The following is an 18459-nucleotide window of genomic DNA, read 5'->3' as shown; positions in this document are numbered from 1 at the left end:
AAACAATGTCACGAAACACACAGTTCCTTAGCAGTAAGCCGCACTGAATTTACTTCAATGTATTTTGAATCTGGCGAGGATCCGTCCGATCCTATGCACTTTTACTCGGAAGTAAGCCCAGGTAAGTATTCATAGGACCAGAGACCTGCATCAATATCCTCCTGCTTACTCGGCCCCAGGAAGCATAAACGGTGCTACCAAGATCTAGCGGGTACAGGATTGCAGCCTTACAGCGCAATCCTATATGCATGTTTCCTCACATGTGAGTCCCATGGGGTTCAATGGGGCTTACCCTCCAGTTGCAAGCGGGTTTAGGATTGCAGCCGGAACTTTGCACATTAAATGTGACGTTTTAACCGCAAAGTGGGTTTTCGGTTCGCGCCGGTGTCGCAAAACGCAAAGGTTTCGCGATCCCGATCATGGGCTGTGGGAAACCTGAGCATTTCAGCGCATCGTTTGCCTCCAGAGGCGACTCAGCCCGTGTTTTCTCGGGCGGAGAGAGAGAGAAAATCTGCTCCCATAAATTACAGACTCATAAATTAATGGGCTCTGAAACGCGCTTTTAATGGCCTACAGTACGCGGCTTACTTTTCAGAGACAGAGCTCGGTAAATCTAGAAGATAAAGGGCTTGCAAGAGAGCAGGAAAGGTAAAACAAAGGGTGACCTCAGAAAGGCCAATTCGTGCTTCCTTCGCCAGCACTTAGAGAAAGAGCTTTGTAAAAGCCAGTGGTACTTGATGTAAAATACTCCACGTGGTCCACGCGGGATCGCGACGCGGCGAGGAACCGTCGGATTTGCTGGCGAACGCAGCTCCGCACGGGTTCAAGCCCTGGGCGTGCCAGGGAACTGGAGCGCGCCTAGTTCTAGGCTGGGTTCCCAATCTGCTCCACAATCCGCTCTCTAATCCAAATCCCAATGCGCTGATCCCTCTTTACCCATCCTTAACTATCAGCCCGTTCTGATTTCTTTGGAAGCAACTCCGAACTGAGATCCTTCCTAGTTTCAAACGCACAACCTCAGGGTTTGGGCAGACCATCTCGGGGCTGTGTCGAGGGGTGGTGGATCGAGCCCGTTGTTAGTGAGCCCGTCTGTTTCTCCTCTCTCCCCCACCCCCCGAATGTGCCACAAAACCCTCTTCCCACGCGCCTCGTGGTCTGGTATCTCTCGTTTCTGTCGCAGATCAGAAGTGGTGCCTTTCCAGGGTTCAGGAATAAGGAGAGGAGGATCCTTTTCAGAGGATATAGGGACGGTCAAAAGATAAAGGGATTTTCGGCACGGGAAGGTGGAGATCCTTGGCCAGAGAGTGGTGGACTGTCTTTGGTTTGAGACTAGTTTTGATTTGCAGCGGGGATCGCTGGCCTATGGAAGCAGTTGTTGGGCCAGGGGTGACTGCAGCAGAGGCTAAAAGGAATCACAGAACGGTCGTCCAGCCCACATTAATGCGCCTTTGGAGTTCTTTTCACAGGCTGCTGGTTGTGGAGAGTTGGTTTTGCTTTGCAATTTCGCGCGCCTCTCGTTTTGAATGCGCCCATTGGCTAGCTGTACACGCGACGTGCCCGCCGTAACAGCATGCACAAGTGTCGCATTCCACACTAAAGCGAGCTCTCAGCCCTCATCTTGTGAAAGCGCGCTGGTTTTTGGAACGGGTTCCCTAAATTCTGAAGTTCTGCGCCAGAAATATATAGCAGATCTGCAAGGGTGGGCGGTCATCGTACGGAACACGATGACCTGTTGGAGTTGATTTTAGCTCTATTTATCCGACCTCGCCTCCCATTAATTTCATGTTGATTGACCAGAAACTCTCTTACATTCTTTAAAAAGTGGAGAGTCCAGTAAATTAAAAATGCAGAGTTTGCCCTTGTAATCGAACTACGGCAGGTTATTGGATTTTGCACTCTTATCTGAAGCACATTTACACATTTCGATGGGTCTCTTGTCCACTGAAGGTTTCAAGTAAGGATAGCAGACTCAGCCTCATTGAGTCCAAGTCGTTTGGCTTAACTGGGACACCTAACCCGATGCGGGTAAACCTTGTTCAGTCCAGATGCTCTGTGGTCCGAATGTGTACCATAATTTTAAAGGATAATGAGGTTTGTGTCGGGGACATAAAGCTTGCTGCATTGTATCTCACATAACCAGATTCCGTCAACCTTTGACTATGATTATGATTAATATCGACATATGCTAATTGCAAATGGAATAGTGCAGAAGACTCTTAGTTTCACCTGAATATCTTTTATTGCATAGTACTGTTTTAAAAGTCATAAACTAGAGATGATGAGGATCCCAGTGTGAGACTACCTGTGGACATTCCGACATGGCTAATTTTTCTCAATTCATATCGTGCGTAAATGTAAAGCAAAATATTCTACTTTTTCACTGTGTGTGTTCTGTTTGGGTAGATGAGGTTTAACAATCCTGGAGGCGCCAAACAACATTGACCTGAACGGGGCTTACTTCTGAGTAGACGTGCAAAGTATTGCCTCGTTAGAGCGCCATCATGCATACTCAGAAGTAAGTTCCACGGAGTTCGGTAGAACTTACTCCCAGGTAAATGGGAGTAGGTTTTAACTAATTTAAGGCTCCTCAATCACAGATATAGATTATTTGAGAGACTATTCAATAGGTACTAGCCAGGAGTCAATTTTCAAAGAGGATCTGTTTGAGGGTATTTTTTTAAGGGGGAAAAAAGGAAAAGTGATTTATGTTATTGTTTCAAGTGGAGACATTTCTAGCTAATAAATTGTCACAGTCTGACTCATTACGATTGGAAATCAAATGGGATTTTGCTTAAATAAAGCGGCAGTTGTGCATTTTAATGTCTAGATTCACGCCCATGATCCTGAGCAACTTAGGGCGTTTTTACGCCTGAAGCTTGTATTGGTCTTAAAGGCGACTGCGAAATAAATCTGTCTTGGCCAGAAAGCGCCTTCCACTTGAAACCTCTTTTTAAGCTTCTATCTTGTATGTACAAACTTCACACGAGGCGCAAAAAAAGGCTCAAAAGGCTTTTTCTGGCTATGTGTGATATGCCAGATTTTTTTTTTACTGAAGGCTGACATTCAAATCAAATAACTCCAGTTGGGATTTGACGTCAAAGTCTTTGAAATGTCCTCGCTCCTACTCACTTTAGGGGGGTAAATGTTTTGATGTTTCGATTCTTTACCTATGGAAGAAACGGGGCTTTTAATTCATTTTTAATTATCGTGACGTGCAGAAGAAAGGATTAAAAACCTACTCCGCATTAATTAATCCCGAATGGAAGACAGTGATTTTGGGCTTGAGGCGACATGGTCTTTAGGATCGCAACAGAGATCCATGTATTTTATGTCCTTGCGCTGCAGCTTTCGGAACTGGAGGTGGCGCGGCTCTTCTTCCTCCCTCGCACTGAAACGCCGACAACAAAGAAAGGGATCTTTCTGACCCCAGCTGCTCTGAATCGTGTCAAAGTAATGCAAGAGAGCAGTTTCATTGTCCGTCCTACTGGATCGAACGGCAGGAGCGTTTGCCCGCAGCAACGCTCGGCGGAATGTGGACCGTCCCCTGCCTTTTACGTTTTAAATCCGCATTTTCCCCAATTGCTACTAACGCCTCTGATTTAGCTACTTTCCATCATCATCCGTTTCGCCGGCGGCAGCAGCAGCAGCAGCACCCTTAAAGAGAGCAGCTCGCGGCCCATATATTAGATTGAGGTTAGAAAAGGTGGTGACTGTTTATTTAAGGTGATAAAATGGTCCATCAGCAGTAATCTCCATCGATATGTGCCACAAGGAGATGAAGGATGAGGGGACAAGGCACAATTAATTGCCCTATAGTTTTGTAGGAGAGAGTGGAGGCAATGCGGCCCTCGCTTCGATCTCCTCTCCCAAAGCCCATTCATCATCCGCACATTGTATATGGGGCTCCCCCAGGGCCAAGGGGGTGGCAAGGTTTATCTACACACAATATTCTCCTAACCTTCTGATACCTGACACCGAAATTTAATTCATTCATACGCGCGATCGAAGGAGGCGAGATGCACTCTCTCACACACAAAATGCACACGCGCCCTATCCACACGCATTTTCCCAGCGTATCACATGGCTTCGCACAAAAGCCGCTTAATTCGTAGTCTCTCCTCTTCTCATTCATTTCCCTGCCCCCCCAATAAAACAACTAAGGGTCCGAATACAGTATATGCACATACTTAAACGGAGGCAGTGGCGAGGCAAGCGTGCAGTGGACATCCCCACCCCGTTAAGCATAATGATTTAATTTCCTGAAATAGGAATGCTTACTTACTTATGTTAAAATGGCTCCTCTACATTGCAAATCATCAACATTTATTTTGATATGCATAACCGTCCCCATCAAAACTTCTCCCGAGTGATCTGCACGGATTTGGAGAGAACCCGTCTAATCCCGCATCTGCTCAGATCCAGATGCCCCGGATTAACCGGTGTGCATGTACGGATCCTGGCTACGAGAACTCGAGATGGGCAGCCCGATCCTGTGCGGGCTCTCCAAGCAGCGCGCAAATCTGTCCGGCGGAGGAGCCTCATAATAAAACAGGTCCTCGGACGGCAGATAACTCCTCGCTAGACAACCGATCTCTTCAGCTCAGGGGTGCTAACTTGAATAAAATATTTGTGGGGGTGGTAATAATCACATAATCAAATATGGGGGGGGGAGGTGACAATCGCTCCGCACAATCGATCACAAGAGGCGGCGCGTGCACACTATTTGAATCAACTTTTTTGAGGGGGGAGGCTCGCATATTTCATGGGGGGGGGCTCCTATGGATCTCTCCCTCCTTTCCCGGGATCATTTGAGTTTTGCATCGCCCTTGAGATTTAGGGATCGCTTTAGGATTAGATCTCCACCTCCTGCGCTCTCCCCTCCCTTGCCTGCGCGCTGCTTCCGCGGAAGCACCTGGGACTCAGGTGGCCGAGAGCGTCTTGACCAATAGGATCACCTGCCGCCGCCGCCTCGCGCGGGGTCTGAGGGAGACGCCGAGCCGCCTCCCAGGGTCGCTTATTCGCCCACAGGCCGCTGAGCCGGGCGGTAGAGTTTCCCCTCTGAGGGCGTTTCTTCGGGCCGAGGGCACAAGGGCGTCCCCAAGAGGAGCCCGAAGGAAGGCCTGCTTCCCTCGAAAACGCGGGCCTAGCTTGCCTTTGGGCCTCGGAAGAGGCCTAGTCACTCGCTTTCCTGCCTCTGTTTCAGGTAATGGGGCTTCTCCTCAGGTTCCCCAGACGGACCAACCTGTCCTGGCTATGTGGGGCGACACACTGGGGTGCCTCTTAGCTTCCCCCCAATCTTTTTATTATTTTTATTTTCCCTCACCCTCTTTTTCACCTCAGTACAACAGCACCAGGTGCAAAATGGAGAAGACTTTTTAAACCACAGGTACATTTTCTTTGGAATAGACCTGTTCTAAGGTTTGTGTACGATAATTCCTTTTTTTTAGATGTTCAGGGGATGTTGGCCAAGCTTGGGCCCCTTCAGAGCGGGGCGTAACTTGAATATTGAATTATAAATAAATATCAAATCCCACCCCAAGTGCAAAATATCAAAGAACCAGAACATGTTGGGTTCCTGTAGTTATTAGCTTGTAATGCATTATTGCATTGCCATCTGATGATATCCAAAAACTTTGGGTGGTTTGTAACTGCTAAAAACAAAATTTTGGTGTGTTTCTATTATTTGTTGTTGCTGTATGTAGTTATTAGTAAAGTCATGTATAGGAAAAAGGGGGAACAAACCCATGCTGGATCACGAAATACTTTTGAAACTTCCTCAGTTTCAGAAGTTGGTTGCTGATAATGATATTTAGGGTGGGGACTCCTGTTTGAGAAATAATAATTTAAAAAAGAAGCTTCTTTGAAGCCTTGTTATTTTATTTTTTTTCATTTACAAGTGATTCATTGTGATTTTTGGAGTCATGGTTTTTCAACCAAATATTAGCAAGTGAAAAATAGCCTAGAGGTATGAATTGCGAATTAAATCCCTATAATTATCTTGCCGTTTTTGACTACGAGACACTTTTCTGGAGATAATTTTGAGTTAACACAGCTAATACAGAAAACTATGTTATTTATTAATAAATCAAAAGGCAGGCTAGCCTCAAAGTATACATCTTATATAGGGCAGGACTTTGGGAGAGGGGGAAGTTGTTTGGTTTAAGAATTGGACAGTTTGTGGCAAATTATTGTCAACTTTGCTGTTCAGAGAAGTTGATCCTACAATCAGGAGTATGTGTTTGAAGTTGGGGAGTGCTGAGTACAATTCATAAAAAAAATAAATGAACTTATGACACTTTGGCTACTATTTTTGGGTGGGGTTCAGTCACATTCAGGTTGTGAAGTTATAGTTCATGGTTATAGTCTTGGCAACCTGCTTTCCCAAAAGATCAGACTAAGAATAAGGAAATTGACACCAAGGTTACAGGTTTGATCCCCGTATGGGACAGCTGCATATTCCTGCATTGCAGGGGGTCAGACTAGATAATGCTCAGGATTCCTTCCAACTCTACAATTCTATGACAAGAAAATGCACTGGAGTAACACTTTTTGATTGCAACATCAGTCAGCTGCCTTGCAAACAAGCCAGAATATATTCTCAATTAACAAGTTGTCCGTTTCATGAATATGAAGTGCTAGGTATTTGCTTTCTGTGACTAGTGAATGGCAACTTCTTCATCAACACAGTTTAGCAAAATTATCCAGGCTAAAGGAATATGCAAGCTATCAACAAGGGGAAAATGCACAAAAGAATACATTAGTGACCGTAGGTCAAAGATTTACAGTATCCTGGACCTAAGGCTACCTATGCATTTCTTACTTTTTAAAGATGTATTCAAATTTCTTTTGAGCAACATAACATGACACATTATCAAGAGGAACCTGGAACACTGTTTTCTTGTTTTCATTTTTTATGGCTTTCACTTCTTTGCTTTCACCTTTTAGTATTGTATTTATGTTTAGTATCGTGTTAAAGTTCAGCTAGTGAAAATCAGATTGCCCAATTCGGGCAGAGCTAGATGATACTTGAAACGAGTGGTTGCATTTCATATATTGGTTTTTTTGTTAGCTTGTTTTGAAAAAGAAAGAACAGACACAGGGGCAGATCAGCTGAAAAACTGTAGGAAGACAGGTCACCAAGAAAGAAACAGCTCAAGTGAGAAGGTCTAAATCTGGCATGGGGAACCTATGGGCCCTCCAGATACTATTGAACTCCAACTCACAGCAGCCCAGCCAGGATGGCCAATGGTGAGGGATGATTGGAGTAGAAATCCAGTACTATCTGGGGGGAGGTTCTCCATCCTTACTCTATAGCGGGCAGAGGCAAACTCGGCCCTCCAGATGTTTTGGGACTACAACTCCCATCATCCCTAGCTAACAGGGCCAGTGGTCAGGGATTATGGGAATTGTCGTCCCAAAGCATCTGGAGGGCCGAGTTTGCCTATGCCTGCTCTATGGCTATGTCAAGAGCAGACACTTCTTGTCTAACACGGTTCCCATGCAGTTTTGTCTTACAAAAATGCATACTTGTGAAAACTAAAGGAGGAATGGCTGATTATCTGCTCCTATTGATGCCTTACATAAAAATAGCAAGGTTGTTTTGGGAGGCATGATTGAAGGTTTCATTTTGTTTCAGAAGCCCTCTTGCCTCAGACGCCTGACCCTGAATGTTTCCAAAAAGTTGTGTTCCCTGTTTTATTAAAAGTAGGAATGTTCGTAGCCCAAGATGTGACATTGTATTATTTGTATATCTTGTGTAGTTTTAGCTTCATATTTTATGTAGTTTTAAGAATTCCTGGCTTTTTTATGATGAAAAAGCTTGACCATCTTTTGCTCAAGGTTTGTGTGAGTTAGAAATGAAGTAAATATATAGATTTCAACCAACCCTTTAGTGTCGAGCAGTTATGTGCCAGTGTCTATTAAAAAGGTAGATATTTCCCCATAAAATTCACTTAAACTTCGTAGATGAGACTAAATTGTATATGCTTAAATTAATACGTAATATACCATATTTTCCCGTGTATAAGATGCCCCCTACTTTTGGGGACCCCAAATTTAAAAAATGGACACATGCACTATCCAGATTTTTAATCTTATTTTAAAGTAAAAAACCCTAGTCTTACACATGGAAAAGTATGGTAAATATAAAATACACACTGAGTAAAAATGTGTGTTTGCTTTTGCTTTCTTTCTTACACGGGCGACATTCGAACATGGCACACATGAAACTCAGAAATGCCTTTAAAAAAAATTGTGTAGTATGTGAAAATGCTTGATTGTGTATGTTGCCATAGATTAGGTGACTTTAGTATGACGCATCCTTAGATGCCAAACTCTTTAAGATTTAGTGAATGGTCGGTTCGTTGCATAGCAGTATCACAAGTATTTTCCAAAGGCAGATTGGGTGCTGGTTTCCCCACACTGAACTGAGGGGTGACTGAAGGGCATCTCAGCTATGATGTAGTGCACATTCAGAACAGAAGGCAAAAGGTCGTTGGGGAGGGTGCCTAATTTTGGCCTCGCACAGGGAGCTGCTGAAAATTAAGACCAAAGTCTGCCCCTGTATTTTCATTAGGTGTTTTTATTTTTATTGTATGATGGTGGTGTTTATGTACTGTTGAAAATTAACTGTTGGATTTGAGACAATTATACCGCTATTTATTTGTGCAGGTATGTTCGAACAGTTAAATAACAGATAACACAAGGCATTCCTTGTTTGTAAAATTGGGACGGTAGAGATAACCATGCACATTTTAAGACGGAAGAGATTAAACTATTAATGGATAAGAGAAGTTAACATATTTTATTAGTAGCCAATTCAGTGACTTCTAGTGTTGTTGGGTTTTTTTTTAAATAAAAAGCACTGGCCAACAATAATGACTTCTACAGTGTTGATGGCGTGATATATAGATATTCTTATTGTATAAACTTGCAGATGGGAAGCTCTGTGGAGAGCATCTGCCTTGTATGCAGAAGGTCTCAATTCAATTCCCAGTATCTCTAGGTAAGGCTGGAAGAGAACCGTCCTGAAGCCCTGGAGAGCTACTGGCAGTTGGTGCAAGCAGCACTGAGCTAGATGGACCAATGGGTCTGACTCATATTATGTGGGGTCCAATCCACCTATTGCTTTTTATTCTGGCGTAGTTGTTATGCTGCTTTTCCAAGCAGTAAAGTCTGTTATTGTAGCACAAAAGTTTGTATGTTTACTCAGAAGTAACTTCCACTGAGTTCAGTGAGACTTGGGTTCGGTGGATTGCAGCAGTCCTAAGCACACTTTATTGGAAGTAAAGCCTGCTGAACTCCATGGGAATTACTGCTGAGTCGGCGGTTCGAATCCCCGCAGTGGGGTGCGCTCCCGTCATTCGGTCCCAGCGCCTGCCAACCTAGCAGTTCGAAAGCACCTCCGGGTGCAAGTAGATAAATAGGGACCGCTTACCAGCGGGAAGGTAAACGGCGTTCCGTGTGCTGCGCTGGCTCGCCAGATGCAGCTTGTAACGCTGGCCACTTGACCCGGAAGTGTCTGCGGACAGCGCTGGCTCCCGGCCTATAGAGTGAGATGAGCGCACAACCCTAGAGTCTGTCAAGACTGGCCCGTATGGGCAGGGGTACCTTTACCTTTTTAATCATACTCGGAATCATTGTGCGTATCAAGAAAAAATGTTATTGTCATCAACTGCTATGATCTCTGTTGAGGAAGTGTAATGTTTACCGCATCCAGTTAATTAATTGATTAATTGGTAAAAAAACACGACAGTTAATCGACTAAAAACCTCTAATTCACTGACAACCCTAATGTATTTGGGTTTTTGTTTGTTTGTTTACAACTGATTCTTCCTAAGAGGATCATGTAAGAAACCTTTGTTAACAGTTCCCCCAGGAAATGATAAATTTTCTCTCTCTTTTTTATTCTCCTATTGACACAATGTGGGGATTTAAGGAAGAATAATGTGAATTCCTTTTAAACATTTTTGGATACTCCGCACCACCACCAAGTGATCTTCAATCAAAATCCCCATTTCTTTATGTCAGTAATGCCAATTCACACCAACAGAATTACTCTTGAATTAAATATATGGTGGCTCATGGCTTTAGTCAAGCCTGCAATTCTATACCCACTTACTTGGGAGTAAGCTCCATTGATCTCAGTGGGACTTACTTTTGAGTAGATATGAATAGAACTGTGCTGTAAGTGTAAATTCTTGCATGAGACTTTTGCAGTGCAATTCTGCACATGTCTATTCAAAAGTGAGTCTCATTAGTTTAATGGGAACTTATCCCTAGGAAAGTGTGTGTGTAGGATCGCAGCCTTAAAATGCACCATGTACCCCATTCAAATGCTTTTACTGCAACTTATTTCTTAATTTACAGAATAAATTCCCCCTGCAATAAAAGTTGCCCCTGTTTTATTGTCTATCCAATATATTGTGACAATCTTCTACCTTTTCCTCTTGCTGATTAGGAGCCTGTTCAAAAAGCCTACTGAAGTAAACAGAACAGCTCCTTCTAGTTTCAAGCGTTAATTCTGTGGTCAAAAATGTAGGGAAGAAGCAGTTCCTCATGTCTCCGACTCTTTGTTGCCCTTCATGACAGATCTTCTCAAAATATCAGACTTGTTCTGTTACTTATGTCAAAGTCACAGTAGTAGTTTCACATGCACCATAAGGAACCTCAATTAAAATCTCCTGGTTTCAAGATTCTTGGATTTCTCTACATCTAACAGCAAGTTCGGACTACGGTATTAGAATTTTCTCTTGATAAGTGCAGTAAATCAGAATGTGGCCTATGTTGCAGTTTTCTCTTTATAACTGATTATTCATACAGATTGCTGATCTCTTCCTTTGTATCACTTTGTTTGCTTTGAAATGTAGGTTCCCCCATTTCTATTTCCTTGGAAATGAGCGGTTTCTCCCTTTCTTTCTTTTTTTAAAAAGGGAAATACTAATATCTGTCCTGAGCAGTGTATTACATGTGTAAATTCCAGTTTCTTGTAAATGGACCAGGGAGCAGATAAATTGCACATCTTTCTGATCTGTATAGCTGTAGCTAAAAGGCTAATTGCACCATTTACACTTTACCAATTTATTATTATTATTTTGAAACAAATATTCACATTGCGAAAAGCAGTCTTTATACATCAGGTAAGCAGACTGATTTCAGTGGAACAGACTTATACAGTGGTGCATTGGAGTTAGATGTACATCTGTTTAGTTTCTAAGTGCACGCTGCTTAGAAGTAGTGTTAACTAAAATTAATACAATTTGTATCCATGTTATGAATTGTATGATGCAAATTCTACTGAAGCCAATAGGAGCTACTTCTTTACACTGAATGGGACTGGGCCACCTTACATTCAGTCTTCAATTAATCTGAATGAAATTTATTTATAAACCCATTTAGAGATGTGCTTGACTCCTAAATACTTGAGCAGAACTGTTTCAGTTACTTCCAAATAATGAGTTTAGGATTTGAATGGTATGCTTTTTTAAAAAATGGAACATTGTGGTCAGCGTTTAAATAGCATTCTAAATACTGGGGACATAATAAAAATACTGTAAAATTCAGTTTTACAGACCTACTCTGAAATCAAGGCAAACATATATTTATGTACTCAGATAATCTTGGAATGCCTTTTGGAATATAGTAGAATTCAGCAAATTGTGAAGTTGGGTTTATATTACATCATGAATAATGCTTGTAGCTTAGATAGTGTTCAGAGTAAATAGCCAAGACATTTATAATAATTTTATGACTATGTATGCTAGCAATTCTGGCTACAGAAACTGTTGTCAGTCTTTCTGGATATGCAGTTTCAGTATAAATAAGGAAAATGCATAAAACAAGCACATTCTTTACATAAGTCAAGCAGATCACTTGTTTATTTGTCTATTAGCATAGTTTCCACAGGTGGAATCTACTCTTAGAGCTGGGAAACAATTGGCATTTATGTAGTCTACATCCCACCCCCCTAATTTTTTGTAGTACAGTACTCATTTTTATTTCTTTTACAGGAAAGGAGCAAAGAGTGTCCCCCCCCCAAAAGCTATTGATTCCAGCATGTATGCCTATCTCATATTTTTATGTTTTATCAGAGGTTCTAAAACCCTCATGTATGTGTAAAAGTGAATGATGTTACATATCTAGTGGCAGAGTGCAGAAGTTTGAGCTTAAAGCTGCCTGGCTGGAGTAAAAAAGATGCTTTGGCTTCATTTAATTGAAGCTGTTCAGTAGACATGGTGTCTCCAAGAGAGCCATTAATAATCAGGAAGCTGGGAGGAGGTTACACATCTAAAAGATTGTCAGCAGGGAACAAATTATTCCAGAATCAAGGGTCTGCTCTGAAAAGTAACTGAAATCTTGATCAGTCGTTTCCTAAATCTTAAGACTTTCCAACAAGATCCCCCCCCCCCCCAGATTCATACAGTAAAAGAAATCTTAAAGAGGCTATAATGAAAGGTTAGAGGGAGGGGTTTTTTGGGGTGGGGGGGGAGAGAATGGTTGCAAGTTTAGTTTTGGGGCTAGCCAGCATGTGTTCATTCTTTATAAGGAACAATCAATTGGGTTTATTATTGATTTTGCTTAAAGAAGATTAGTATAAATCAAATGATAGTGCCAAGCTTTCCCTGACCCAGGCTCTGTTTTTATTTGTTTGAATTCCCTGAAACTCTGTTTATGTGCTTTTACTGGTTCTTTTATGTTCTTTTACTGGTTTTATGTTATATTTTTGTTTTAATGATATTGTTTATTGATCTTATGTTGTACACTGATTAGAGATTCTAAAAAATATTCAGTGGTTCATAAATGCTTTCAAACAAATACTGTAAAATTGCATTCCCCCCCCCCCCATGGAGTAGGCTTCCTTGAATTTCCACCTCTTTGTAGTGGGAAACATTTTGTTGAGCTATTTTCCTATCTAGGATGGTGTCCACTCTAGGCTGCATCTTTCTCATCTCACATTTCAATTACAGTGCAGTCCACAAAACACTTAATTTTTTGCATGTGCTCCTCTGTCTTACACATACTTACTCAAAAGCAAATTGTATTGCTTTCAGAGGTGTAAGGATTGACGTAACCAAGTGGTATAGTTTATAGAAGGTAATGGAACTAAACCAGGGTTCAAGGATCCTGGTTTAATTGATTTCAGGATTGTAGTCTGGCATGTAGTAATGATACCACTAGCAAACAATTGTCCTTGGAACCAGGGCGAGTGATATCATTAGGAAAACTAGGCAGCTGAGTAGAGTACAGACCTCAGAGGAGCGCAGTACTGACCTTGCGGACACAGTTTTATACAGATTATATAACAAAAAAAGGCTAACTTCAATTTTCAGAAACATATGGCGTGTAAAAATGATAAAATTATTCAAAATATAAAAATAAAATATCAGAAAGTTATATTTTGAATAATGTTATCATTTCTACATGACATCAGTTTTTGAAAACTGAAGTTAGCAATATTTTTTTGGTGATGTAAGCCTTGCCTGGGGTGCAAAATAGCTTGGCACCAGCACTGCTTGGAACATTTCCATGTCTGTGTGCTTTTTCAAATACGGTATATTTGTGTCATACCTTAAACGGTTTAACAAAAGCAATGCATATATGTAGTGTTTATATGATATTTTCCAAACCACATCCTATATAATAGGCTTCCAAAATAAAAGTAATGGTCCATAGTTTGAACGTGTATGCGAATATTCAGTAGTGAGAAATTTTAGTTTTACACCTGTAAAACCATATCTACCCTATGAAATGAAAGGAAAAAGTTATGAGGGAAATAGGAAGAAAGTGTAGACAACAGCCTATCTCTTCTTCACAAAACATTAAAGAAATGCATGGAGCCTTAATGCCACTTTTATCAGCATTAGCTTCTGTAGTTTTCTACAGCACTAGGGAATATATCTGCCTGTATTAACAGGAATTATCATCCTGATCCAAAATAATTTCTGGGTACAAATAAAAGGATTTAAGTAAGCTTAAATTGCATTGAAGCCAACAGAATTAAAGTGATTTCAAGTATTTCATCTGAGGATGGGATAGGATTGTATATAGGATTTATAATCCTTTTGACCACAGCCAAATGTCCTGTATCTCTGTGGGTTGGTTCATACATAATGATTCTAGTCCAACAGATTATAGTTTGTTAGAGTGGGCGGAAAGCAATGAGTCTGAACGCTCTTTTTATCTTCCACTTTCATACACCTGGCTGCAGAAGTGACTTCATGATTTGTTAAATCATAGTTCGCTCAGGGTGTCTTGACCAGGAATTGTGTTTAAGCGCTGCCTGCAATCCAAGATTGCAGAACAGTTTTAGTTGCAGGCAGTGCTTAAACTAGAGTTTGTCAGTTTGGATGCCTTGGGGAAATGATTGTTTCGCAAACCAGAAAGTCTCCTCAGCTGGACATGAAAAGGAAGGAGGGAACACTTGAGCTCATCACTCATTCCTTCTTCAACTGACCATAGTTTGTTGGGTCAGCAATATTACACCTGAACCTGGCTTTTAGCTGGAATCCCTAACATACTCACTTGTAAGTATGTACCACTCCAAGTGGACCTAATAGAGTACCAAGTGATTTTCCTGAATCTAAATAACTATGTCATAGAATCTTAGAATTGGAAGGTAACTAGTTGTTTGTGCCCTAGAATTGTAGAGTTGGAAGGGAACACAAGGGTGATCTAGTGTATCCCTTGCAATTCAGGAATCCTTTGCCCAACGTGGGGTTCAAGCCCACAATCCTGAGATTAAGAGTCTTGTGCTCTACTAGCTGAGCTGTCCCAGCTTCGGGTTCACGTGTCTCAAACACTAGCATCCAGTGTTTCATGGCAAACTGCTGTTGAAATCTAGGACCTTAAAAAAGTAATATGTATAGAGATCGGCTGTTCAAAGAAAAAGTCAAAAATCCCATTTTGTACGCTGAAGTGCACTTCAATCAGTTTTTTGGCAAAGGTGCTTAACAGCTGGAGGATAACTGTTTTACTTTGCTGCTTAATGCGGTACAGTATTCCTTACAGCCTTGCATTTTTAAAGGAATCTTCAAATTAATTATATTTTAATATATATATTCTGATTTACTGTTCATCTAGATGGTTGTAAAAAAAAGCATGTACCGTATATACTCGAGTATAAGCCGTCCCGAATATAAGCCGAGGCACCTAATTTTACCACAAAAAAACTAGGAAAACTTATTGACTTGAGTATAAACCTAGGGTGGGAAATGCCGACAGCGGCAAAGGTGGAGGAGGAGGAAGGAGCAGCCCAAAAGGGCTGCTTTTGGGCTGCTCGTTCCTCCTCCTCCACCAACAATAGCCTCTGCCGCTAGCAAGGGCAGGCACAGGAGCCGCGCTTGCAGAGCAGCGGTGGCATGAGCGGTGACAGCAAACAGTAAGTGGGACCCTCACTCGAGTATCAGCCGAGGGGGGCTTTTTCAGCATAAAAAATGTGCTGAAAAAGTTGGCTTAAACTCGAGTATATACGGTAATAAATTATGAGCCTTTGAACAGTGATAAATTAACTTGAGCAGTGATAAATTGCACCTAGGTGCCATAATATACGTGTGTAAGTTATCAGCTGCAGAAATAAGAGGCTGCATTTTAGTTATGTGACTCATAATCACATTGAATAGGTAGAAACGTTTTGTACTTCTCTGAAAGATTCTTACACAGTATACTGTATTGAAGTTTATCTAACATAGGAGGCAAGAAGGCCGTGACAGTCCTGCTGGGTTTATAACCTGTGGTTTTAGGCTGCTTACTTATTCCAGATTTGTGGTTTCGACCACCAAATCCCTAACCAACTGGTGAATATTTTTGTTTTATTTTTAGCTGCTGGATGTGTATGATGCAGAATTATCAGGGGGAAAGTAATTGCTGTGTAAATAATGTAGAACAAGTACTACTTTTTGAAAATATTTCTGGAAAAGAGTTGTCTGAAACCTTTAATTGTGTTACAATGTATAAAATGTGCCAGGAACTGTAATTGATTCAAAGGGATTCATTTTTATTTTAGTTGCAAAACATATTTCTGAGCATGAACTGTTCTCTTGAAAGTCCAGAACCTTCATGTAAAGAATATGGAAACCATTAACATGAAACATAATAAAATGAAAACTTCTGAAGTCCTTTTTATTCATATAAGGGGAAAAATAGTAAAATTTTAATGTATCATAAGGATGCTGTGCATTAGTTACTGTATGTACATAACATTTTCTGGTGTCAATAAAGATTAGAAACTTATTATAATACTGAACTAAAATTGAAGGGGCTTTTAAGTGGGGCATGCACATGGGGAATGAAATCTGCTTGTACAACAAGATTTGTTCCTCACTCTTCTCCCCATGTGTGCCCCCGAAACCTGTTATAGGGGTTCCCTGAGCCCTCCAGGACAGGTTTAGGGAGTGCAGGAAGAAACTCCCATTGCACGAGCAGGTCTCATTCGATTCACACAGCTTAGTAGACACCCACCCTGAAATATGAAGGGCCAAAGGTGTAGTTTCATGAATAGCTTTCCATTCATAAAGTTGGCATAAACATAACATGCACTTACATTTTACTGTGGAAACGAGTAAACATTTCTTCAGAAATAATTGTGTGAAAATTATTTGACTAAAAGGCTTAAGTGAAATCATGGCTAGCGAAAACTTGGGAGATTAGTATTTCTGTACCCCACCACAGTCACTACACATCTTATTTTCATGATAATTTCAATTAGTCATTATCGGTTTACTTTGTGCGCTCCTTTCCCCACAGAAGACTGTGCCCAAAGTATCATATTTTTCCATGTATAAGACTAGGTTTCCCCCCTAAAAAATAATGTCCATAATTTGGGGGTGTCTTATACACAGATAGATCTCCCCCCCCCCATTTTCTTAAATCGGAGTCCCCCCAAAATAGGGGGCGTCTTATACATGGGGGTGTTTTATAGACAGAAAAATATAGAATCTTACATAGAATACACAAGAAGAAAACAAATAATGAAAACAGAAGCAGATAGTAAAATATAAATGTTGGCATATCAAGACAGTTTACTGTGTGTCATATCAGGACAAGAGTAGAGCAACAACATATCAAACATATTAAATGCAACAACACTTCCCATATCAACAACATATTTAAATATTTATGAGAAAGGTTGCAGTGTAATCCAACACCCCCACAATATGGATTACTGAGGGGATGTGTTGAATGGCATGGAGTTGCTTTCTCACAAGCCTTCATTGGTGGCAGGACTGGCACCAGTTGGAGTGGTGGAGGCACCAGCAGTGCCCATTCAGGTGAAAGCTACAATTTGTGGTTTCCTCAATGGCAGTAGCCGATAGAAAACCCTGAAAAGACACGTTTCAGAGTAGTGACAGGGCACCAGTGGGTTTAGATCTGGATCCAAAGTCATCGAGATCCCTCAAGGGGCTGGATCCTCAGCACCCTCAGGTACACCAGCCTGGAGCTGGTGTAGCGAAATATGAAGAAAATAAACAAATGTCCCCCAACCTTCTACTTTTGTTGTCGTGGTCCAGCATGCGTTTGAATGGTGGGTCCACTGTTAGCTCCAGTTAGGATTGCTCTGTCCATGAGCTGATAATAAGACAACAAAACGTAGCAAATCCTAACAAATGTTTGAAAACATGTAAAAATAATGCATTTAAAGCATTTTTAACTAATTTAAACTGATAATTCATTTATTTTTTAAAAAAGGATAAAAATAAAGTTTCAGACATAAATGGATGAATACATAGCCTATAAAAAACACAGTGCTTATGTCATTGAAGACACCTGTAGAAAATGTAGCTAGAAATTGCCAAGCTGAAGGACAGCCAAGTGACTTCAGGATAATGCAGTTTATGCGGATAAAGGGAAATAGAATATGTATGTTAGATATGGGAGCAGTGATGAAGCAAAGTAAAATAGGGTGCTTTAAACAATACTAGTAAAAAGTAGCACAAAATATTGCCATTACCAGAGAGCCAGTCCACAAGTATGAGAATGGCAGTGGGAGGGAAGATCAGGAGGAACAACTGCAGGAGGGGGCCAGAGGATGCTTCAACTCGGTATCCATGGCCTGACTCATCTACCTCCTTTTGCCTAATGGCAGGGCTGGCCCTGTGTAGATTGAAGTCTTGGTCATTGTGGGCAACTGAACAGAACAGAAAAGTACCTTAAAGTGGCCAGAATGTGAACCTAAGCCAACTCTTAAAAATAATAGCTTTAAAAGCCTATGAATGCATGTGAATGTGTTCAGGCTTTGCTTGAATGAACCTTCTGTACACCTTCTAATGTCCCAAATAGGTTTACCTTGGGAACATGATGCTGCTTATGCACATATGTCTTATAACGGTGGTTGAGATATGAAAGATGAGCACACACAACAAGAGTATGTTTATATGTTCCTATTTTTAAAAATGGTGGATTAATCCACATATCTCGGCCATGAGATCTGATGGCAGTAGCCTAACTGTGACAAGCTAATTCCCT

General features: G+C 41.2%; 1 protein-coding gene across 5 annotated transcripts in view; it reads left to right on the top strand.

Annotated features, from left to right (window-relative positions):
- PRDM6 (PR/SET domain 6) overlaps positions 1-18459 on the top strand; it is a 97690-nt gene that overhangs the window by 6829 nt on the left and 72402 nt on the right. The window lies entirely within an intron of this gene.

This window comes from Podarcis melisellensis, assembly GCF_964234715.1.
Source record: "Podarcis melisellensis genome assembly, chromosome: 11".
Lineage (NCBI taxonomy): Eukaryota > Metazoa > Chordata > Lepidosauria > Squamata > Lacertidae > Podarcis > Podarcis melisellensis.
The sequence above is the reverse complement of the archived record's forward strand: the minus strand, read 5'-3'. Positions and strand labels throughout refer to the sequence as shown.